The sequence below is a fragment of the Polypterus senegalus genome, chromosome 10 (genome assembly GCF_016835505.1).
Source record: "Polypterus senegalus isolate Bchr_013 chromosome 10, ASM1683550v1, whole genome shotgun sequence".
Taxonomy (NCBI): domain Eukaryota; kingdom Metazoa; phylum Chordata; class Cladistia; order Polypteriformes; family Polypteridae; genus Polypterus; species Polypterus senegalus.
The window spans coordinates 13595126-13620185 of NC_053163.1; the positions used below are offsets into that span (position 1 = coordinate 13595126).

The 25060-nt window shown below is 40.4% G+C and overlaps 1 long non-coding RNA gene across 5 annotated transcripts in view; it reads right to left on the reverse strand.

The window, feature by feature from the left end:
* Window positions 1-375: 375 nt before the first annotated feature.
* LOC120536775 overlaps window positions 376-25060 on the reverse strand; it is a 38253-nt gene continuing 13568 nt past the window's right edge. For 2 of the 5 annotated variants that reach the window (XR_005635200.1, XR_005635197.1), the window contains exons 2-4: window positions 6148-6307; window positions 2083-2217; window positions 376-582 (exon numbers count right to left, since the gene is read on the reverse strand). This is a non-coding gene — a long non-coding RNA (uncharacterized LOC120536775). Of the gene's footprint in view, window positions 583-2082; window positions 2628-6147; window positions 6308-25060 lie in introns of those variants that run through there. The other 3 variants (XR_005635198.1, XR_005635199.1, XR_005635196.1) reach the window with 3 other exon arrangements.

Sequence of the window (25060 nt, forward strand, 5' to 3'; positions counted from 1 at the left end):
ACTACCAGACTTCTTCCTTTGGGGTCTGCTTAATGGAAAAGTGTATCGGAACAAGCCTCACACTGTGGAAGATCTGAAGGAAAATATCAATTGTGAAATTGCTGCTATTCCCCCCAAGACGCTTGCTGATACGTTCAGGAACATGGAGCGCCACGTCGAAATGCGTCTGGCAGAAAATGTAAACAACTTCCAGCATTGCATGTAATGCAATCGATTACACTTACATCAAGGTATAGAGCGTATTTTGTTTGGTTCAGATTGCTTCATCCTAACGGGAGATACAACAGAATATTCGGGGCCTCTATCGAGTGAATCTCCTTGTACATAAATACAGTATACATAGTAAAGAGAGCACAAGGGAGATCTCAAACACAGTTAGAGGACCAAAAAAGGAATTCCATTTACTGCCAATTGACAAAAAGAAAATAAAGGTTTTATGCAGTTAATCGATGTGCTGTCTTCATTGCTCTGGTTTGTCTTATCCATTGTGATGAGCGTAATAAACCTGGCAGAGGAGGAAGAAATGGAGTGTGTAGTGGAGGCATGTATACTGGTTCTTGCTCCAAGTCAAGATCTTCCTGCCTGAAGATAGAAGAGACAAACAGGCAAGCTGTGATGATACATAAAAAATCCTTCCCGATGTCTCCTTTAAATCAGTTGCAGAAGGTTTGCACCATACTCACACAATTTACTACATATAATACGTGGGGTGAAAGTTTCCCCCCTAATCAGATGCTTCAATTTAGTATTGACAAGCATTGACCATTTCCTTTCATTAGCAAACGCATCTTGACACTATTCCCATTTGAATTTAAATAAAATATTACTGGGTATCCAACGGTGTGCACTTAAGTATTTAAACTGAACAAACGCTGTCCTTGTGAGGTTAAAAATATGTATCTGTGTGAGGCCATCCTGGTGGTCTTTGCAAACGTAACGATTTTAAGTCAAAGTGCTGAGACTTCAAAGGAGGACTTTGAAATCAATTAGTAGGAAATTAGTAATGGGGTGTACTTACTTTTTCACATGATTGTGTGTACCAACCATGTTTCAAGTGGGCTGCTGCTCACTAGTATCCTGTACCCACTCTTCTACATTTTGTCTTACGGGTAGACCAACTATTATTGGCACTGTTGTCCTTGCGAGGTGGACCCCCCACTGTCTTAATCCCCCCTCATCCCCATCTTCTTTCACTTAAACTGCTCTCTGAAGGGAATGCCCGCCATACAGATGAAATCGCTCTGAGGGGGGACTCCCTTTGCCCCAAACACCTGGTGAACTGCCACTTGTTTCTTTTCTTTTTTCAGCTTCAGCAGCCATGCATACACAAATATTCCCTCAGTACTTTGCCTCTAAGTTTGCCTCTGTTCAACAATGCTCTGTGCCTGAAGGGGAGGGTAGGTCCAACTGGAAGGACATATTCCCATCAGAACCCGGAAAACTGGAAAAACAAGCAAATGAATTTAGACAAGTTTTTGCCGTCAGCAAACAGTTTGCTGATTAAAACATTTGCGTCCCCAGCTTATCAGAGTTCTGCTGCACGTATACAATCAAAACCAAACTATAGCAATGCACTGTTTATCTGACTCAAAGTTCATTCTTAAACAAAACTGCAGCATATTCAAAATTCTCCTAGAGATATGGTGGGAAAGCAATGAGCACTGCTGTCTCACAGCTTCAGCATTCTGACATCAGATCCCAAGCTGCATGTTGTTCTTGTGTGCATGGGGGTTTTTCAGGTATTCTAACCACCACTCTTTCACCCCCATTTCACACATCCCAACCTTTCACATCCCAAAGACTCACTCCCCCTGGTGAAGGTGTGTGCACGAGTATGCCCCCAAAACTTTACTGAAGACAGCCAAAATAGACTATGGCCCCCTATAACCCAGAAACACGTTAAGTAGGCTTGAAAATAGATGGATAATGTTGATTTCTGGTGTAAGCAGTTTCTAAGGTCAAAACTACCTGCAATGCATTATGGTTTTTGTGTAGGTATTTCAATCTAAAGACAGTCTATTACAGGACACATTCAAATATATTCAACCAATGTGAAGTTATCAGTTACAGTAGCTTACTTACCCTGCTCACTGTGTAATAGTAAGGGGATCAGAGAACCGCAAAAAAACTGAAGTCCACAGAGTGAGAACATGCAAACCACACCGAGTAACCAAACAGGCATGCAGGTCAGGATTCTGAAGCTGTGAGAAAGCAGTGCTGCGGAGAGTAACTTCAAAATGTTTATTGAATTTGGAATCCCAAGTAATAAAGCACTGTAACAGTATCATCAAAATCTAATAAATGAATAGATTAGAAATTCATTGCGTGAGATGAACACAATTCTTTAAAGAAAACAATGGTGTTTTGAACTGAAAGAGCTGCATTCAAAAAGAATTTTCGCCTCAGGCCTATAAACTTAAAATAGCCCAACGCCTCAGAAATATTCTTTGTTGTGCTATTTCTGTACTTACAAAAATTTCAGCAACTTAAAGGATCAAGTTAATGTTACCATAGAGCCCCCAGCCAATCATAGGCAGCTTATGTTAAGGCAAGAGAGCAACAAAATTCATTAGGGCAGGGGTGGGCAAACTCAGTCCTGGAGGGCCGCAGTGGCTGCAGGTTTTTGTTCCAACCCAGTTGCTTAATTAGAAAATAATCCTTGCCAATAATTTAATATCATGACTTGTTAATGCTTTAAATCTGCCATGTCAGGTCATTCTCATATCCTAGATTTTTTTTCCTTTCTAAGCATATTGTCCAAATTATTTGAAGTCTAAAATTGAAGAGTAATTCTCAGCCCTTTACTTTTATCTTTTCACTTTCCTTCTAAGTATTTAACACTAGAATTACCAGAGCCTACGAAAAAAACTCGTAAATCCGTCCCACCTTAAATCGCTTCTTAAAATCGTTCACAGCTCTCCACCAGCGTCTTTTGTCATCTAAATGTGCTGATAAAAATCAGGCTGCAAGCAGCCGGCTATTCCATCCCCCCACCGACTTAGAACATGCACAAACTTCTCCCAGCTCATGCCTTGATTGATTTTCTGGGAGTGAAGTGGAGTTTTAGAGTGGAAATAATAGATCATTGTTTGGAACACACGCATTTCATGTCTATTCCTTTTCTACAGTAATCTGTGTAAACACATTGTTAAAACAGAAACGTTTTTTATATTCTACTAGTAGATGACAAAATGTAGGCATAAACTATATAATGTATGAAGCCTGAAGTATCAATCAAATACTTTCACAAAAGCTACAAATCTAACACAATTGTGCTTTTATTCAAAAATATAACTGCAGAAACAAAAAGCCGCCTTAACAAGCGACATTGACACCAGTTTATTATGACTGCCTCCGTAGTGCAATAGAATCAGCTCCCGCCTGGGAATCATAAGGTCACGAGTTCGATCCTGCACCACTCTGTTTTGAGAAGAAAACTGCTCTTAGTCTTACTATTTTAGAATAAAAACATACATTTGATTTCAGGCTGTAACAGCCGGTGTAATTTATGATACTTGTAAAGGTTAGCTTTGGTTTTTTTTAATTCACTTTTCATTCTCTCAGTCGCGTTCAGGATCCTTCCCAAAGCCCTCCCCCCCTTCCCATCTGATACTGCTGTTTTCACATAGACGCGCTATAACAGAGGTAAACTCAGCTCCCTTCTACATGAACAGAATGCACATACCATTGCTTGCATACTAAAGTGTCACCAGGCACTTTTCGTGGCATTACACATGTATTTTTTGAGCATGCCCTCTGCACACTACTTGTGACTTTAGGCTTTAGGAAATAAATAAATAAATAAATAAATGATTTCTTCAAAACGTCAAATGTTATTTATTTGGCACGGACATGCTCAAAAAATACATGTGTAATGCAGACATGTTCGTGCCAAATAAATAACATTTGACGTTTTGAAGAAATCATTTTATGACACGATTTACCTTTATTTATTTACTTACTTCCTAAAGCCTAAAGTCACAGGTAGTGTGCTGAGGGCATGCTCAAAAAATACATGTGTAATGCCACGAAAAGTGCCTGCTGACACTTTAGTATGCAAGCAATGGTATGTGCATTTTTGCTCCGATGTAGAAGGGAGCGGAGTTTACCTCTGTTACAGCACGTCTGTGTGAAAAGATGCTGGGGTGTGGTGTGTTTGGGCTCGTGAACGCGGCTGAGATAATAAAACTGACTAAAAATAAAAAAAACCAAAGCTAACCTTTACAAGTATCATAAATTACACCGGCTGTTACAGCCTGAAATCAAATGTATGTTTTTATTCTAAAATAGTAAGACTAAGAGCAGTTTTCTTCTCAAAACAGAGTGGTGCAGGATCAAACTCGCGACCTTTTGATTCCCAGGCGGGAGCTGATTCTATTGCACTACGGAGGCAGTCATAATAAACTGGTGTCAATGTCGCTTGTTAAGGCGGCTTTTTGTTTCTGCAGTTATATTTTTGAATAAAAGCACAATTGTTGTGTTAGATTTGTAGCTTTTGTGAAAGTATTTGATTGATACTTCAGGCTTCATACATTATATAGTTTATGCCTACATTTTGTCATCTACTAGTAGAATATAAAAAAACGTTTCTGTTTTAACAATGTGTTTACACAGATTACTTTTGAAACGGAACAGACATGAAATGTGTGTGTTCCAAACAACGATCTATTATTTCCACTCTAAAACTCCACTTCACTCCCAGAAAATCAATCATGAGCTGGGAGAAGTTTGTGCACATTCTAAGTCGGTGGGGGGATGAAATAGCTGGCTGCTTGCAGCCTGATTTTTATCAGCACATTTAGATGACAAAAGACGCTGGTGGAGAGCTGTGAACGATTTTAAGAACCAATTTAGGGTGGGACGGAAAGTTTTTTCGTAGGCTCTGGCAATTCTAGTGTTAATTAAACCAAAGAGTGCACATTAAATACACACAGGTGTAAATGGAAACAAATTAAATGGAGAAAAGCTAGTTTCTTTTGTCACTTGCATCTTATTGCTAATAAGGAACAATTAAAAACCAAGAATACAGCTGTTTTAGACTAAAATAGGCAATAAGGGTTTAAAATTTTAATGAGCAAGACAACTAAAATGGAGAAGTGTTACTTGAGCAATAAGTGCTTCTGATTAAGTAACTGGGTTGGAACAAAAACCTGCAGCCCTCCAGGAATGACTTTGCCCACCCCAGCATTAGGGAAATGACAAATGAAAGCTCAATAATCCTGCTTTATAATATATCTCTATTATAGAAAAAAATCCTGGGACGAGACAAGACTTTTTCAGAGGGATACTTTCACGTCCAACAAAACGAGACTGTGCATCAAGAGATTTAACCACACCAGGGGCTGGAAATAAAAGATAAAGATTAGTTGACAAAGTAGAACGTCGTAAAGAGGTTCAAAAACATTGGTGCGATACACATGCAGAGCAGGTTAGAGATAATGAAAGTACTAAAATTCGATAGTCTCAAAAAAATTATAGTAAAGATCGCATTAGCGCAAAGAAGTGGAAATTATTACTGGGTGAAATAACGGAACAGCGAAAAGAGATTGATTATATTGTTTGGATTTAAACTTTAAGATGGAGACTTGTTGATCGTCTAATTTGTGTTGCCATCACGGAAAAGTAGTGTTTCTTCCCAATGAAGAGGCATATCTATGAGAATGAAAAGATTTGTTGTTTGGTGGAAGTGAAATCCACATACTTGAGGGGCGGAGACACAAAGTGGCTGGCACATAGTGCAGGCCCCGGGGGGTTGGCAAGCAAAGTGAGCAGGGGCTGAAGCCCCCTAGTTATTACTAAATTAAAGAGAAGTGTTATATCTTAATCAACCACCGAATTCTTGGGTGCTTTTAGCTGTGTGTTTTGGGTCATTATCCTGTCGGAGGATCCATAACATGTGACCGAGACTGAGCTTTCTGATACTGGGCTGAATATCCATCCATCCATATTTAAAGAAGCAAAGAGAGTCGCACCCCAGCCCTCTCTTAATACCTATACCCTTTAGTGCTATTTTTTAAAAATATTTTTCTGCATGTTGGCACATAAAAAAAAGAAGCCTGACCTTACTGTCAATTCATAGTAACACGAAATTTTAACAATGCTATGTTATATTATCATTACAGATGACAATTAAATAAGGCTACTGACCATTTTAAAGGTGACGCTCTCCATAAGTAGCAAAAGTTTGTGCAACAGAATGCAGAACTCATCTCAGAGTTGTCGTAAATCTAATGCCGTATGTCATCCCTCAGGTGTTGCAAGGTTCATTGGTTGTTACAGTTCCTGTACACATTCAGGGATGCATATGCTAAAAATACAAAACACAATGAAAATTTAGTTTTGAAGAGTTATTCTTTTGGAAGCCATGACTACTTTCTAGCTGTAGATGGCTTCATTTCAACATCATGTCACACATCCGTTGTAGAGGATCTCCTTACAGGCTCTGTCGTGGTATGTGGTAACCCGTCGGGACGAGAGGGAGCACTGTGGCTAATACAGTCTTCTCCTTCTTTCCCCTCAGCACCAAGAAACCAGTCCTCTGACCATAAGAACCTTGGCTGCCTAGAAAGGAGCATCATTTTGGCAAGATCGACCTGCTGGATGGAGGTCCCGAGCAAACAGGGCTAGAGCTGAAACCTTTCGTTTATTGTTAAAAGAGCTGTAATGCCTCAGGAGCATTTTCTTTTTGTTAAGACTTTTCATGTTGGATGTTTTCCTTCAAATCTTCCACTGTGCAAGGCTTGTTCCAATAGACTTTTCCTTTGAGCAGACCCCAAAGGAAGAAGTCTGGTGCTGTCAGATCCGGTGACCATGGTGGCCAAAGCACCTTTGAAATTATCCTGTTGCAGAAGAAGGACTCAATTTCTGCCATGCTCCTTGCCTATGTGTGTCACGTTGCTCCATCTTGCTGAAAGTAACCTTCTGTTAACTCACGATCATCACATCGTTTAAACAAATTGGTGACCCAATAGGTTCACACCATGAAGACGTGCTGCTCGATACTGTACACCACCACCATCATGATGAGAAGTCGATTGACTGAGTGAAGGGGTACAGTCGGGGTGCACTCAGAAGTTGCAAAGGGAGGTTAAATGTTGCGATGGCTGTCCGGCGCCTACCTCATCATTCTGATTCAGGGGCATCCAGGCTTGTGCAAAGCTCCATAGACTGAGGAACACATTGCATGTTGTTTCATTCAGATTGCTTAATCCTAGCGAGAGTTAATACAGAATATTTTGGGTCTCTTTTGAGTGAATCTCCCTGTATTTTGGCTCAAATTCTTAAAGAACACCCTTCCATGGGTCATGCACACACTGCTCGATACACCAATAACTGTAAAGCATAAATTACACTGGTGAGCTAATCAATGATTATATTTGCTGCACTCATTTTTACATTTGTCAAGATATACAGTTGAGTATAAAGAGATGGTATTCCACAGAACAGACAGACAGACAAAAATAATACACAGGGAGCTGAAAACTAAAGGTAGGTTGGCACCTGCCCACTCTCAGAAGCAGCTTCTTGGCATCCCCATCCCTTTGCTGCTTCCTCCCCTTAACCCTTTCAGTCCTTTGATTTGCTACCCTTACTCTGTTGCATAACTAAACAAGTGGTTAGGAAACATAGGCAAGGAGTACATCAGGTAAGCCGATTTGAGCTTTTTGATTAAATTCAATGAAGTTCTGTATTTTAATGCACTCTGGTTTATCTGGAGAATGGCGATTAACTGTATGGTTGGACATTCAGTTAAGAATTTCACTGTTGTCTGTATGAGGTAAGGTGAGGTTGGGAGTATGTGCTGATTACAGAGCATTGCCGCACCCGCCACACCACAAACCAACCGGATTGAGATCCAAGTGCAGCCATGCAATGGGTGACACCTTAGCACCACACTGAAGAGTGTGAGGTATTTTACAATGGCTGGGGGGCCAGTCCTGCCACCAACCCCTAGGTTTTCCCTGTAAATTGGAGGACGTGCTTACAGGGCTGGATGCAGACTAACTTCATACCCAAGACTGAGCAAGGCCCTTAACCTGCAATTGCTCTAAGGCCCAATGGAGTAGAGTCACTTTTGCCATTTTACAGGATTTGAACCAGCAACCTTCTGATGGCCTACACAAATCCCTACCCTCAGAGCCACCACTCTGTCATCAAAATGCTCTGTATGCACAGATTTAAATCTATACTATAGATTTAAGGTGCTTCAACTGACCAAAGTTCTTTGACAATACATCGATGAAAAGCTTTAAAAGCCAAATATTCACTGTACATTTACTGAAGCAGATGTACAAATATTAGAACCCCTTAAGTATTAGGGATTGTAAACCTGTAAAGTTAACATCAGCCCACCGATTCCGTATTCGTGGGCATTTGCTGTGTCTCATTAACACTCATCCTAATAGCGTTAATGAACTGACTGCTGAGCAACATATCATGACCACCTTGCTAAAGAAAAATGTGTTTTTGCCCCAAACATTACTAGAGTTCCTCTGTGTTCCAAGACCAGTCCAACGTGCCATTGAGGTGGACTCCCAAGCACCTGTAGGAGGGCACCACCTCAGCATCCACTCCCTGAATAGTAACCAGACTTAGTGGATCTTTGGTGCAGTGAAAGTCAATAATGAGACATCTTGGGCAGCATTGTCATCGCCCCACATGACTAATGATGGGTGTAGCCATTAAAAACAATATGGTGGCACTCATGAAACACAATGCACAATGCAGCAGTATGATTTCATCATATAAATAATGACAAAACATGAACAACATTATTAAGAACAAGATCATTCAAGAAAATACATAAAAATGAAAATAATATTCACTGTTAGACTGAGTATTTATGTACAAAGTAGGCGACTGTGAGTTTTCCCATTGGTATACATTTTGCATGTCCTACAGAAGTTTCTGGTGACTTATTCTTAAACAATTCAAGCTGACTAAGTAAAGATACGAGTCATGGGGTGGATTAACTTTCCGTGCCAGAGTGCTGTTCATTCTACAAATCTGTTCTCACTTTGTATTTACAGTACGTGAACAAGGGGGTATTTGGTGTATACAATAAAGCCTCCATGTGTGATGATAGTCAACAGTAGGCGTGTTTTCATTAAATCTACCCAGCGTGTTACGAGGGAAAGCTGGGCTGTGAGTCAACTGCCATGTTCTTCTTTAATTATGGATGGCTACTCTGCAGACAAATAAAACCAAATTGAAATGTCAGAATTAGAATTAATTGGCTTTTTATGTAAAAGAATTACTCTAGAAATGTAAATATCTTGAATAGTTAAAATATATGCTACTCAGTAGTGTATGGAAAGTGTACGGAAGGGTAAGGAAAAGTAAAGCTAATACAAATAGGGCCGTCCTAAGGGGAATTTCTCACATTTTGCTGGGATGTTGAAGATTTCTTGCCCTCCTGTCCTGTGAAGCAACTCCTTAAGCCACTCACCGTCGCAAACATTCACATTCTTTTTATTGATTGTGTTGGCATGCACAAGTATAATCGGATTAAGGTTAATAACCCAGCTAAGGCAGAAAACAGGTTTCTTAATAATTGGTGTTTACACATGCAAGTCATTTTATGGAGTTCTATGCTTTGTCAACACACTAACGTCATTAAACTGAGCAAAAAAAAAAAAAGAGTTAAATGTCATCATCGGCCACCATGAATCAGAAAATAAGCATGATGCCTGTGATAATTTTCTTGTATTTTTTAACTATTGTTAGTCAAATAACACTTTATTTATAGATTTTGGTTACCAGGTTGTACAGATTATTTTCTACTTGGCTGTTTGACTGTACTCTTCAAAGAATGTGGGAGTGCTGAAATTTTAACAACAGAGGTATTTTTCTGTATGATAATTGTTTTATGTAACACATTACTTTAAAAAGTAATCAAACTGTTTAACGCACCTTACTTTTAACATAGTACCCTACTGCACCCGAGATTGGGTTGCCAAGTTTAGCACTGTACACTCAACACATCAACACAAATTTAGCCATTTCTGAAATACTGAGACAGATTGTTTCAGCCAGGAGAAGGAATCAGCCATACCACATGGAGTTCAGAACATGTCACCCACCTGAAGCTAAGCATATGTGGGTCTGGCCAGTACTTGGATGGGAGACCATCTAGGAAAAGCTTGGGTTTCTGCTGGAAGAAGTGTTGGGAAGGCCAGCAGGAGGCTATGTGGTCTGTGTGTGGATCTCAATGCCCCAGTGCAGTAACAGGAACAATGTGCTATAAAAATTGCACTGTCCTTGGGATGAGATGTAAAAACAAGGACCTGACTATTTGTGGTCATTAAAGATCCTTGGGTATTCTTTATAAAGAGTAGGGTATATCCCGATGTCCTGGCTACATTGCCCATCATGGCCTAGTCATTCTGGCCCCCTAATCACCCCCCTGTCTCTAATTAGTACTCCCTCTCTCTCACCACTTCTCCCCCTAACAGCTCAAGTGTGGTGAGCATACTGGCATAAAAATGGCTGCCGTTGCATCACCCAGATGGGTGCTAGATGTTAGTGGTGGATGAAGTGGCTCCTCATTCACTGTGTAAAGTGCTTTTAGTAGTGGAAAAAAAAAAATATAAGGGTTAATTTAAAAAGTTTCCACACTTTTTTTTTAACTCTATTTATTAAGAATTTCAAAAACAAATTGCATCACCTTTCTACACAGTCACCTTCATTTGCGATGCAATTTTCCCAGCGTCGTACCTACTTTTTTAATGCCCAATTAATACTCCTCCCACCTTTACCATTTCCAACAAAAATATAAAAGTGCGGAAACTTTTTGAATGAGCCTCATATTTAATTTTCTCTACTCAAAGCACTTTACACAGTGAATGTGGAGGCACTTCATTCACCGCTAATGTGTAGCACCCATCTGGATGATGCAATGGCAGCCATTTTTATGCTAGTATCGCACAAAAGTTTGCCTGTGGAAATGTATTTTGTGGACACTTCTACCTGTGGCTACTGAAAGATTGCGCAAAGTAAAGACATATGCCAGCTGACAGATTGCAATGGACGTGCGAAGACTACAAAACAGTAATAGTAATCTTAATAATAACCCTATTAAAGTCTGCATGGCCACATACAGTAACTGGGGTATTCGCTGTTAACCAGGTTTCTCAAAGGCCAATAACACAATTGCATTAATCGTAATAAAGCTTAACATGGCATTTTAGAAATCGGCTTTCTGTGAATATGTGGGTCATTGAAGTGCATGTAAACACGCTAATTGTTTATTATATTTCACAAACATTTTATATTTTTTCATTCTTTAGACCAGAATGGTTGTTGAATGCAGTTGCCCCCTACCCCCAAAATTTTGAAACAGACCTTAATACTTTGAGGGCTAATATTGTTTCCAAAAAACTCAGTTTTCTGAAAGGCACACAATGCATTAGTTTCACATACAAATCAAGACTGCTGTTGGCACCTGTTCAGCATCCCTGGCAGCAGTGGCTGTGCGAGTGGGGGGGGTTGTCTCAGTGGCCAGCAGGAATGCATGGCGGGCTGGCTAGCTGGCTACCTCTTTGTCTTCACACAGCAGGTGGGCAATGGTGGCAGTCGTAGTGTGACCCAATATGGTTTGTACCTCTTGTCATCATAAGTGGTGGTCCTCCTAGGCAAACGCTGCTGTAGGCATATCAGCTACACAAACGTGTTCTGCACAATGATCAGCTGGGGACCGATAGGCTGATGCTGGTACCTCACTTTCATTTTCGATATCCATCTCCAGATCACTTGCATCAAACTCAGAGTCCGAAAAGTCAGAGTCCGATTCAACGATAATACATAAAATGTCCAAGGAGTATTTTGCTTTGCACATCTGCTTTAGTCTCACCAGATGTTAATCCCATTTTAGAGGCTGTTTACTCTTCATTACTTGTGCATGTCAAATCAACAAAGCTAACTTTGCTTCAACCAAAAGAGAATCGAACTAAAACGTAAGGGCGAGTTTTGTCACAGTTTATAACCTATTACCATCCTCTACCCCTGAATTTTGACAAAAGTCAACATCAGCCCTGAAAGAGTTAAGGAAAGTAAAAACTAGAAGGTCAGTAGTTCTGTTCCTCGTGGAGGACCATAGTAAGCCAGGGTAGCAACAGCTAATCGGTAATAATCAAATGATGAACACAATTGCCAAAGAATTTGGCTTTTAACTTACTTAAGAATTATCTTTGAATTTAAAATAATTTCTGTCAGCAATTAACTAACAAAAGAGTATTGACAGCTGCTTTAGGGTAGTACAGACAGCAGGAGAAAAGTCACATGGGTGAGGTCGGTAGTGATATCTATCAAAAACCTGTTCATTCTGTTCTACTTTCTGAATTATTTTTATAATAATTATTAATACAGAACAACCTTGACAAGATTACGGTGAAAAAGGGTGATATAATTAGGAGGGGGCGAATGTATTTTTGAACCAACAAATGTGGAAAAACTGAAATAAGTAGGTCAAGAAGGGACCACCACAAAAATCACATTGTATTAATAACCAGAAGCAAAATATCACTAAAGAAACTGTCCCCATCTTGTCTTCATTAACAGAAATAGTCTGTGTTGGAAGAGATGCAATTACTGGAATGATAATGCAAATAGCAGAGACATTCAGATGAAAATAAGAAAATCTCCTGGGGGTGGTCCAGCTGGGGGAAAATGAACGACATGTAAAGTGTTTTGCTGACACAATTTGTCACTTCTTTAGGGTCAAGTACGAGAGGCATAACAAATTACTCAAACAAATTGAACAAGAAAAAAGTGTAAAGAAAAGGTGCATTACATATGGAATTAATATTTAAATAACAGTACAGGTAGTCCCCAGGTTACGGATATCCGACCTATGACTTACGGACGGGGCCACAGCTGCGACACATGCGCCTCAGCAACTGCTGCTTCGTCATCTTCAGCCTGGGGACGCTGCAAATGGTGGCTGGACGGAGGCGATTTCGCTGCTTGCACAGTGTAGTGTCTCTCGGGCAGCACCCAGAGGCAAGCGGTGACCCGTGGTCCATAGTCACCGGGGCCACAGCTAGTGCTCATGTGCAGGACGGAGGCTTGATGGGGCGGTTCGCTGCACACCTACTATGTCGCCGCAGCTACTGCTTCTGACTGGACGCAGGCTGGATGGAGTGGAGGGGGTCGTTTCACTGCCCACCCATCACACATGGCTGCCCCATTCGTTCTCGCTGGTGATGCTGCAAGCGGTGACCCCTCTGTGGCTGAACGGAGGCCATTCAGGGTGAATGGGGTGGCAGGGGGTAGCAATGTAGTGTGGCTGCCTGTTGAATGGGGGCGGTGGTGGGCGATTTCCTACCCGCCTTTGGCCGCACCGTGTTCGTTCTTGGTGGGCTAACGCTGCAGGCAGCATACTGTAGTTGAGGTGACTGTGAAGTGGGCTAGTGATGAACTGCCCCTCGCTGCCCCCATTCATTCTCAATAGCAAGCCTGCTTGTACTGTTACACACACATAGCAGGAAGTTGTCTCTTGTCAGTACATCAGACGTATTGACGGCGGGTGCCTTCCTGCTGTGATAACGTGTACAGTGCTGTGCAGAAGAGCTCATCTTAACCTTTTGTCTTCACCCTTCAAGAATGTCTCTGAAACACAAATCTGAAGCAAGTGTTGGTGATACAGTAAAGAAGAGAAAAACCATCACCATGGAAAATAAAGTAGAAATAATAAAAAGGTCAGAGAGAGGTGAAACTCCATCATTCATTGGCAGAGCACTTGGTTACAGTCGGTCAACAATAGCATTTATTAAAAGAATGGACCTGTTCCGACTTACATACAAATTCAATTTAAGTACAAACCTACAGTCCCTATCTCGTACGTAACCTGGGGACTGCCTATATATACTCAGCAAAAAAAGAAAAGTCCCTTTTTCAGAACTGTGTATTTCAACAATAATGTTTTAAAAATCCAAATAACTTTACAGATCTTCATTGTAAAGGGTTTAAACAATGTTTTCCATGCATGTTCAATTAACCATAATCAATTAATTAACATGCACCTGTGAAATGGTCGTTAAGACCTTAACAGCTTACAGAAAGTAGGCATTTAAGGTCACAGTTCTAAAAACGCAGGACACTAAAGAGACTTGTCTACCGACTGTGAAAAACACCCAAAGAAAGATGCCCAGGGTCCCTGCTCATCTGCGTGAACGTGCATTAGGCATGCTGCAGGGAGGCATGAGGACTGCTGATGTGGCTAGGGCAATAAATTGCCATGTCCGCACTGTGAGACGCCTAAGACAGCGCTACAGGGAGACAGGAAGGACAGCTGATCATTCTCGCAGTGGAAGAGCCCGGATCTCAATCCCATTGAGCACGTCTGGGACCTGTTGGATCGCAGGGTGAGGGCTAGGGCCATCCCCCCCAGAAATGTCCAGGAACTTGCAGGTGCCTTGGTGGAAGAGTGGGGTAACATCTCACAGCAAGAACTGACAAATCTGGTCCAGTCCACGAGGAGGAGATGCACTGCAGTACTTCAAGCAGCTGGTGGCCACACCAGATACTGACTGGTACTTTTGATTTTGAGCCTCCCTTCATTCAGGGACACATTGTGAAACATTTTTAGTTTATGTCTTATGGTGTTGACTCTTTTAGTGTTCATACAAATATTTACACATTAAGTTTACTGAAAGTAAAAACAGTTGAAAGTCAGAGGACGTTTCTTTTTTTTGCTGAGTATACAAAGGAAGACACAACTATATGTCATCTTACTTTACTTGGACAGTCAAAGTACTAAAAACCCAGCTACAGAATTTAGACAGAGCATCAACTATATACAGCTAAAAATAGTAACATGTAAACTTAGAACATAGATATAATATTTCATGTGTCAATCTATGAGAGTGTAAAGGTAGAACTAAACTAAAAATGGAATGTGAGCCAAGATGTGTGTTTATAGTTTAGTGAGTAAAGTCCAGTTTTCAGTATCGTGCCCTTCAAAGCTGAGCCTGAGCCAACTTTGTTAAGATAGATAAGCATCAGAGTTCTACAGATGAAAACAAAACTTTTAAATGCAAGACGGCTGTTACTGACATACTTTACAGGAACCTGACACTGAGAAAAAAATCTGAACAATACACAAAAACAACTGAAGGAGTAGGCCAAGTGTTAGACCTTTAGCCCTGTTGAATAGAAATTGACATACTTTATGCCAATGTTCCCCCATTGACCTTTAAACCTCTATTTGATGCAGACCGAAGATATACGGTAACTGCATGTGCAACTGTGCAGAGAAAAAGAAACAGGTGCACCCTGCTAAACTCGACTGCATATCCTACTTCAGCAAATTACATTGCTTGTTGTCAACACAAAGGTCCAGGTATGTAAGGGACAGACATACTGTCACAAAAATGAATGTAAGTAATGACTTTATCAGACCTTTTCTTTAGGCAGATCACTAAGGTCCCTACTGTTGTCTTTAAAAAAAAATTCAAAATTGCAGGTGAAGACCGTTTCATTGTTTTATTTAGCTATTCGCCTAAAAACACATCGGCATTGTAAAATTCCAGTGTTTTTACAGCATTGTTCAAGCTTTTTAGTGGTTTTTTGCTTTATCTTGGGTGTTTTTCAGATTTTTTTTGAGCTTCTAGAATCAACCCTAGTAAACTCCTATTGTCGTGTACAGTGAGACCACCAGCCAAACTGATGAACTGAAAGTCTCTTGTTATGTCTGAACTAATTTATGACAGTACTTGAATGTACAGGGTGGCCCATATTTATGAATATGATTGAAAAGGCCTGCAGTGCCCAGGGTTTGTATCCTGCCTTGTGCCCTGTGTTGGCTGGGATTGGCTCCAGCAGACCTCCGTGACCCTGTAGTTAGGATATAGCAGGTTGGATAATGGATGGATGATTGAAAAGGCATTGTTGTCAAGAAACTACCAATGTTATTATCAAGTAACATAATGGAACATGAACATTAAGAACCTTAAATGTTTTTATATCCCCTGTTCTCCATGGCATGGTCCAGCAATGCGTCATCCAGGTTGATGCAAGCCTGAAGACAAAGTGCAACATTGTCACAGGCGGCTTGGCTCATCTGTACTGGTATCCTCTGAAATTCTTCTGTGGTAGCTGCATGTAGCTCAGCCACATTGTGGATGCGATGTTGATACACCTTGTCTTTTAGTTAACCCCACAGGAAAAAGTCTGGTGGGGTCAAATTGGGAGACCAAGCCAGCCATCCCACAGGCTCGCGTCGGCTGATCCAGAGTTGCGGAAATGTTTCGTTCAACCACTGTCGCCGCCATTCTCTATTTGAACACAGCAGGGGTTGCCCACACCAGCACATCGTTACTCCCATTCTCAGGCTACACAGTGATGCCATTTTTGATACATTTTGCGCAGTAGTTTAAATGCTACAGCCTGTGAAACGTCATATACATAAGTATGGGCCACCCTGTACATTGGAACATAATAAAGAATAACAGATATTAAATACACTCATTTACACACTTCAATAATGAAATAGACTTGACCTTTTTATTATAGTCCATAGTGGTTTTTTCAACTAAAAAGTTATTAAAAATACATTAGAGTAATCTAGATGAGAACAGCCTAATAAAACTCACCAGTTCAATCTATTTAATACCCATCCATTATCCAACCCGATATATCCAAACTATAGGGTCACGGGGGTCTGCTGGAGCCAATCCCAGCCAACACAGGGCGCAAGGCAGGAAACAAACCCCGGGCAGGGAGCCAGCACACCACAGCTAATACCTCTAAATTAAAATAAGAGGAGTTTTGAAAATCTCTAAAGTTCTACTGTCTACCATAGTACCTGGCACTTACTTCCATGTGTCCATGGTTCTCCGTGTTTAACAAAAAAAAAAAAAATTCATAATGTTTGTGCAAAATGTACCCTTAGGTTTCCAACTGTGTCCCCTTATTCTTTTCTGAACTAATTTTAAACTAACAGTCTCACTCCACTGTAATAATAATAATAATAATACATTACATTTATATAGCGCTTTTTTATCGGTTACTCAAAGCGCTCACTGTACTAATTCCCGTCATAATTTTGAACACTTCAAATTATGTCTCCTCTAAATCTGCTTTTGTTTAAACTGTAAAGGCTCAGCTCTTTTAATCTTTCCTCATAATTCATCCCCTGTAGCCCTGGAATCAGCCTAGTCGCTCTTCACTGGACTTCCCAAACATCTTAGGCACAAACAGAAGAATAAACGGCTAATTAGTGACTGAATGTGTGAAATACAAATCATTAACAGCATCAACACACAAGTCAGTCCTTTTAAATGACACTGACGTCATGTTGTCCATTCTGAGGAGGACAAACTCCTTCCGCTGGGGTGACATTGAAGCCGGTGGCAGAAGCTGCAGACCTTTTTGCTTGTTAAATGTGCTGTATTATGTTTGCATATTCTAAACGTTCTGTTCTTTTTGATTACCGACAAATGCACTTTGTATTAATATTGAATACATGCTTGAAGTATGAATTTCGCAAACCAGTACATTCAAAATTAAATTGGTCAATTCAAATGAAACATCAAAAAAATGAATAATGCCTTTAATATTTAATTATGTCATAACATATTAATCTTGCTGTGGTGGGTTGGCGCCCTGCCTTGCGCCCTGTGTTGGCTGAGATTGACTCCAGCAGACTCCCGTGACCCTGTAGTTAGGATATAGTGGGTTGGATAATGGATGGGGGGGTGGCACGGTGGTGCAGTGGGTAGCACTGCTGCCTCGCAGTTAGGAGACCAGGGTTTGCTTCCCGGTAGTCCCTGCGTGGAATTTGCATGTTCTTCCCATGTCTGCTTGGGTTCCCTCCCACAGTCCAAAGACATGCAGGTTAGGTGCATTTGAAATTCTAAATTGTCCCCAGTGTGTGCGCGTCCTGCTGTGGGCTGGCACCCTGCCCAGGGTTTGTTTCCTGCCTTGCGCCCTGTGTTGGCTGGGATTGGCTCCGGCGAACCCCCGGGACCCTGTAGTTGGGATATAGCGGGTTGGATAATGGATGGATGGATGGATATTAATCTCAACATTGGTCTTCTATGGATTGCAAAGCAGCCTCTTACAGCAAATGTATTTCTTTTTTTGTGTTATTATAGATCAATTATTATTTCTCGATCAACTGCAACAAAGTCCGCCACTGTCTCTGTTACAGATTCTTCTATTTTATGACAAATAAAACTCACATTTTTCAAGGCTGTTCCATAATACACCATACACCCCATAAACCTGAAGTCACAGAGACTCAGTCTGAGGATATTGCACTCTCTTCAAAGCTTTATGATTTATGATTCAGGTTATCGATGATCAGATGCTTACATTTCTCCAATGTCCACACACTTGCTGATTTCCCAAGCCTTTTTTGACTGAACGGGAAACATTTTTTTGGTCTGTGGAACTGACTGAGCATTGATTGTAAAACAAGGCTTATTCAAGTGAGGTTTACTGAGCTAAATCTCACATTCATAAACGCACTTTGTGCAATGCACCCCAGGACATTACTTATACACTCTGAGCAAGCAAAATCAGGTTTATATTTGGACAGTCTTGGGGACAAAAAAAATATTTAGTACACTAATCTGATAGGATTCACCCCAAGGTTATTCCCATTAAAAGGAAGTACGTGGACGAGAAAATAATAACTTTAATATAAATAGCAGAAAGAATTTTAGATTTAACTCCACATGAACACGGATACATTTGAAAAAGTTATTTATTTTTTTAAAAGGTTTTCTGCCCACACTTTCATTTTCAGATTGTTATTGTGAGGTGTATTATGTCCTTTACTATGTTATACACTTTTAGTTGACCACAGCAGGTGATCTGTGTATGCAGTTGCAATAAGATTTATAATGAGTGGACCATTAAGGAGGCCCTCATGTTAGTAAAGGTGAGGTTTAGGCTTGAAAATGGATGTTCACACCCTGCAGCTTTTGGGCTAATAGCTGCTAATGTCCAAGTGTTTTACACTCCATGGCTCATTCGGAGAAGTTTTGAAATTACTTGGGGAAAATATAAAAAATGATTAATAATAAATTCAAAATCAGCCATGAGGACTTTATTTTGAAAGGTCCTTTAAGTGATAATCATACAGTAAAACTGGAAATGCCATTACAGTAGTAGGGGGTTTGAACAAGAAAAGTGCCATACAAAGAAAGACTTGATGTGGGTGTCCTGAATAGTGTGTACTCGGGTATCTTTCAGTGAGGAGAAAAAAAATTAAATATCTTATTATTTATATAGCCTCTAAATTTCTGATCAATCACTGTCTTTAATGGATTTTCCACCAAATTTAGGACAGTCTGCAGTGGGCTGGCGCCCTGCCTGGGGTTTGTTTCCTGCCTTTCGCCCCCTGTGTTGGCTGGGATTGACTCTGGCAGACCCCCGTGACCCTGTAGTTAGGATATAGGGGGTTGGATAATGGATGGATGGATTTAGGAGAGTATGTTTGTTCATAAAGTTTCCAAAGGTCACATCCTTTTTTTTTTTTTTACAACTGCTGCACATTTTCAATACTGTCATGTCATTCAGGTCAATTTTGACTCCCCATATACCTTACTGGATTTTACTCTTCATTTACAGTCATTTGTTCACGACCCACACAGACATCATCAATGTGAAGGGTTTTAGTAAAGTGACCCAAATCTACAAAAAGCAAAAACATTTTACAAATGTCATATTTTTATACTGCTGATAAATATTTTTAAAGTGACTCGTAATTTGGCTCAGTTCTGACCCACCACTGACTTTAATAGATTTTCTACCGAATTTAGGGTAGTATGTTTGTTCACAAGGTCGCTTTTTTTTTTTTTTTACAACTGTTGCACATTCTTAATACTGAAATGTCCTTTGTGTCAATTTTGACCGAACTTATACAGTGGAACCTCGGGTCACGAACGTCTCTGAACACGCACAAATCAAGTTACGACCAAAACGTTCGCCAAATTTTTGCATCTGTTCACGGCCACACACTCAGGTGACGAACAAGCCAGTTTCCCTTCCAGTTCGCACGCACCGATGATTTCCGCACGTGTTCGGTCTCTCCCTGTGCATTCGCTGTGAACTCTTTGTGTTCTATTTCGTTTCCCTTCCGGTTCGTACGCTCATGTTCAGTCTCTCCTTGTACAGTACATTGTTCTCAGTCAGACGTGCATCGCACAGAGGGACTTTGTGGTATAGCAGGTCCACAGCTCACGTCAAGAAGCCAATTTTAAATAAATAATCGCCATGCTTGCAGCTTAGCGAGGGGGCGTGGTGGTTGATTGCTACAGCGTGAGATGGCTAAAGGGAGGAAAAAGAAAAGAAAGACGGAGGTTGCAGAGTGAGGAAGTAAGCAGGAAGCAGTTTGGAAAGAACTGGTGTGAGTGAGCGAGCGCGTGCTCACAGGCAGGCAGCTGGGCAGTGAGCCCAAGCAGGGGTGTTTTGGCCGACACTCGGTAGTGCAGAAGGAAGCGGTCGCTCCAGCTAAGCGATCAAGGAGCTGGAGTGACCAGAAGAAGGAGGACGGCTGGCCGTGTAAAGCAGTTCAAGAATGCACCGGGCTTGTTTTTAAAGAGACTGCTTCGAGCATTGTTTTAACCTCGTTGTATTTAATGAAGAGTTTTTTCTATTGGATTTTAACCTCCACTTCACTTCTGTTTTTATGGAATTAGTTATTTAGTGAAGGATTCTGAAAGCACTGCACTTTATCTAATTTCAATTTTGTTTTTGATTGTTGTTTTGTTGATTTTAATAAAAACACTTGGCACTTTTTGCACCATCCGATTGCTCCATTGTAGTGCCTCGCTGTCGTGCTCATCCGTAACATTATTGACGGTGACGGGTTTAAGGGCTCCTGGAAGCAAGACAGGAGCATGCAGCGAACCCGCATCGTCACAGACTTTACCTCAAAACTGTAATCTCCTCTCCACCCAGTTCCTCCTTACTTCCTTCATGCCAGAACTCGACTCATGCAAGGTTAGTTTATGGTTAGTTTTTGTATTACAGATTTTTCAAATGTTCATTTTTCGGTTCGTAGCGTGAATTGTTGCAATGTTACTTTTCTTGGTTGTTTATTAAAATTACAGATTTTTCAAATGTTTGTTTTTTTCCGTGTGCTTAAAACTCAAAAAAAAAAAAAAAAAGTGTTTACAGCAAGTGGTTCATAAGGCTGTAGCGTGAATTCTTGCAATGTTACTTTTTTCTCTTCAAGGTTTTCTCCGAGTTATTCAATGTTTTTACATTTAGTTTACTATTACGCTGTGCATTCTATCGTATTGTTAACTTTTTTTGTGCTTAAAAATATATTTACATACACTTTGTACGGTCTGGAATGGATTCATTGTATTTACATACAATCCTATGGAGGTAAATAACTTCGGAATTATGGTCGTGACACGAGGTTCCACTGTACTTCACTGGATTTTACCTTCCATTTACCTTAGTTTGTTCACAACCCACACAAACATCTTAAATGTGAAGGGTTTTCATCTCTTTCAACTCTAAAGGAGGATCACAGGAATCATTGGGTAGAGGAGATCTTTCTTTGGATTGGCTGGCCCAGTGCTGACTCAGCCACAGAGTGGCCAATAGGGGGAGGCAGCTTGACGGCCCAGGTCTCCAGGACTCTGAACAAATCCAAATCCTATTATGTGATATCATCTACTGTTGAATTCTCCTCTGTACTTATAATATTTTGATTACACTATTGTATTGTATTGAGGATTACTTGTGTTCTGTTCTGTGAATTGTATTGTACCCTTTTTCTTGACACCTACTGCATTCCCAACCTACCTGGAAAGGGGTCTCTCTTTGAACTGCCTTTCTAAAGGTTTCCTCAATTTTTTTTTTTCCATACAGGGGCTTTTTTTGGGGAATCAAGGCTGGGCGCTGTCAAAAGGCAGGGCCTGTTAAAGCCCATTGCGGCATTTCTTGTGTGATTTTGGGCTATACAAAAATAAATTGTATTTTAACTAAAGTGGTCTTATCAAAAAGTAAAAACCTTTTACAAATGCCACATTTTCATACAGCTGATAATTATTTCGAAAGCTGCCTTGTCCGTTTGATCAGTTTTGAACCACCCTTGACTTTAATAGATTTTCCACTGTATCCAAGGTGCTTTGTTTGTTCATAATCCATAAAAACATCCTACATGTCATTTATTCTAAAAGTCAATACCACTGGAAGCACAGGTTAAGATGGGTCAATCAGTGCAGATTAGGGGTCTTGTTCAGAAAGCGAATGCCACTTGTTTTTAAGATTAGGCACCCTTACACTATTTTAAGATTAGGCACCTACTCTAAATGTTTAAGATTAGGGACCCTGGTGTACCAGGCCTTACCCCCACGAACCTTAAGTTCAGGGTTTGTAGTAGAGGTAGGCCAGTCTAAAACGAACAACAAGAAGGAGATGGCGTCCGCTTTCTGAACAAGACCCCAAAATAGGATTTGGGTAAAAACAAAATTGATATCCAGGGCATCTAAAGGGGGATGTCAGAATCGAATGGGGGAAAAAAAAAAAAAAAAAAAGACCCACAAGGCACAGCTTTGAACGAGCAAATGACAACACTGTAATCATTAACTATGTTACCTGTAATATGAGCGATGATGTATTATACGTAATATGAGCGACGATGCATTATCCTTAACATTCAAAATAACAGCGCGATCCATCCATCCATCCATTGTCCAACCTGCTGAATCCGAACACAGGGTTACGGGGTCTGCTGGAGCCAATCCCAGCCAACACAGGGCACAAGGCAGGAACCAATCCCAGGCAGGGTGCCAACCCACCGCAGGACACACACAAACACACCCACACACTAGTGCCAATTTAGAATCGCCAATCCACCTAACCTGCATGTCTTTGGACTGTGGGGGGAAACCGGAGCGTCCGGAGGAAACCCACGCAGACATGGGGAGAACATGCAAACTCCACACAAGGAGGACCCGGGAAGTGACCCTGGGTCTCCTAACTGCGAGGCAGCAGCGCTACCACTGCTCCACCATGCCGCCCACAGCGTGATCTTGAAAATAAAATATTTTTATTTCCTCATCCTTTTATTTTGTACGTTCCACATCCTTCATTCATTTCCAGCTTAATCCAATAAAGAAGACTGGGTCATTGACAACCAAATAAATTAAATTTTAAAGTTGAAAGAATTGTACCATTTTACCTTTGAATGAATAGAATAACTGGTTTGACCAGAGTCATGGTGATCTATTTAATATTAATCTAAATTACTGGTTGAAAACAAAGAATAAAAAAATACAATAAAACCAGTGTTGCACACAAATCAAAGGAATTTTCCAAGTAGAGCAGTAAACGCATTTGGACACAACAAATCAGCAAATTGGAATTCCCAATTCTTGACTCTCATCATATGAATGAACAGAGAGAACATGAACTACGTGTGAAATTAATGAGAAATGAGCAGATCTGTAATATGAACAGCCATAAAAGCAAAAGTTTGTCATATTAGAGAAATTTCCAGGGGGGCTTAGAGGGAAGGCACCAGAAAAAAAAATAAGAAAAAAGAGATGGAGGGAATTCCCCTTAGCCCCCTATACTTGAAAACACAGTGTGGTCTAGTAAATCACATGGGTGTGACTGATGGAGGGCGTGGTGTGGGTAACGTAATGATGAACTGGGCAGGAGTCTGGTCATAAGAAATTCCCAGTGGGCTGCTTTTAATCATTGTCATTCTCACTAGACCACCACTTCTAACTGTAAAACCACATAAACTGCGATTGCAAAATGTCTCTGAATAAACATACTAAACATACTTTGAAGCATTTTTAATACTGTGGTATTACACAACATGTCATATGGAGGCATGTGCCACAGCAACACATGGCATACTAAAGACAGCAAATAAAATGGCATGGACAGCATCACTCGGGTCCATAACCTCTCCAAATGACCACAATACTGAACACGTGAATCCAGATGACAACACTGTAGATTTTTCTGGATCTCATATTGTGGCTCACCATCAACCAAAGTTTGGGGAATAAGGAGGCAGCAAGGTAAAAAAAAACATCTGAAAATGCTGACTTCAACCGGGAAACACAAATTGGCTTTACTGTCTCATTAGATGTTCCACCTCATTTTTCTCCCATGCCTGAACAAACTTAACAGGAAAGGCTTCTTCATCACAAGGGTGGTCCCTGGACACACCGGAAAACGTTGTGAAAATGAGGACAACAGCAAAATTGGACGACGTCATGAAAAATGCCCTCCATCCCCACCAGGAGGCGCTCTCTTGGACCAGTTTTAGCCAGAGGCTCATTCCCCATGCTGTGCTAAGAATCACCTCTGGGGGTCTTTTCTGCCCACTGCTATCAGTCAATGCAATGATTCCTCCTGATGTATTTGTTAAGTTTATTTTTACTTATTAATTTCTTTATCAATTCATTGGCTGTATTATCTGTCCTGTGAGGCGGTATTCTTATTTTTTATGTTTCTGCTGCTCCTGTATGCATCTGAATTTCCCCTTGGGAGTGATAGAGTTTATCTAATCTAATAACTCACTAGACCATTTTATTTTATAACTTTAAAAGGACCAATAAATCTGGGATGAAGCTTTTCACCAGTTTTCAACAGGTTTGCATCTACTCTGTTCCAAATGGTCTTCATTTTTATTTTATGTTTTACAAAACTTTGTCCAGTTCTAAATTAAAGATTAACAGCTAGACCAGGGGTTTAAAGCAATAAATACACTGAGGGGTGAATGCCTTATAAAACAGAATGTTAAAAGAATTATGAAGGGTTTCAAGAAATACAAATTTGAAAGCCTGAAATGTTGTACCAGAGACTGTTAAAGTTGGACTGAGGTCATAAAAAATGGCAATAGACAAAAATTATATTATATAAACAAGGTAAATTAGCATGCCTCAATAAACACATCCAATGAGCATAGTCCAAGTACTTCCTTTTGCCACAACAAATAAAAATGTAACTAGTGCAAAAAATAAAACTGCCACATGTGTAAATAATTAACAGCTTTAAAGTGCTACCCTTTCTCTTTAAAGGTACAAAATTAAACAAAGGAAGGTGACACATAAATGAAAAGAATTGCAATGCA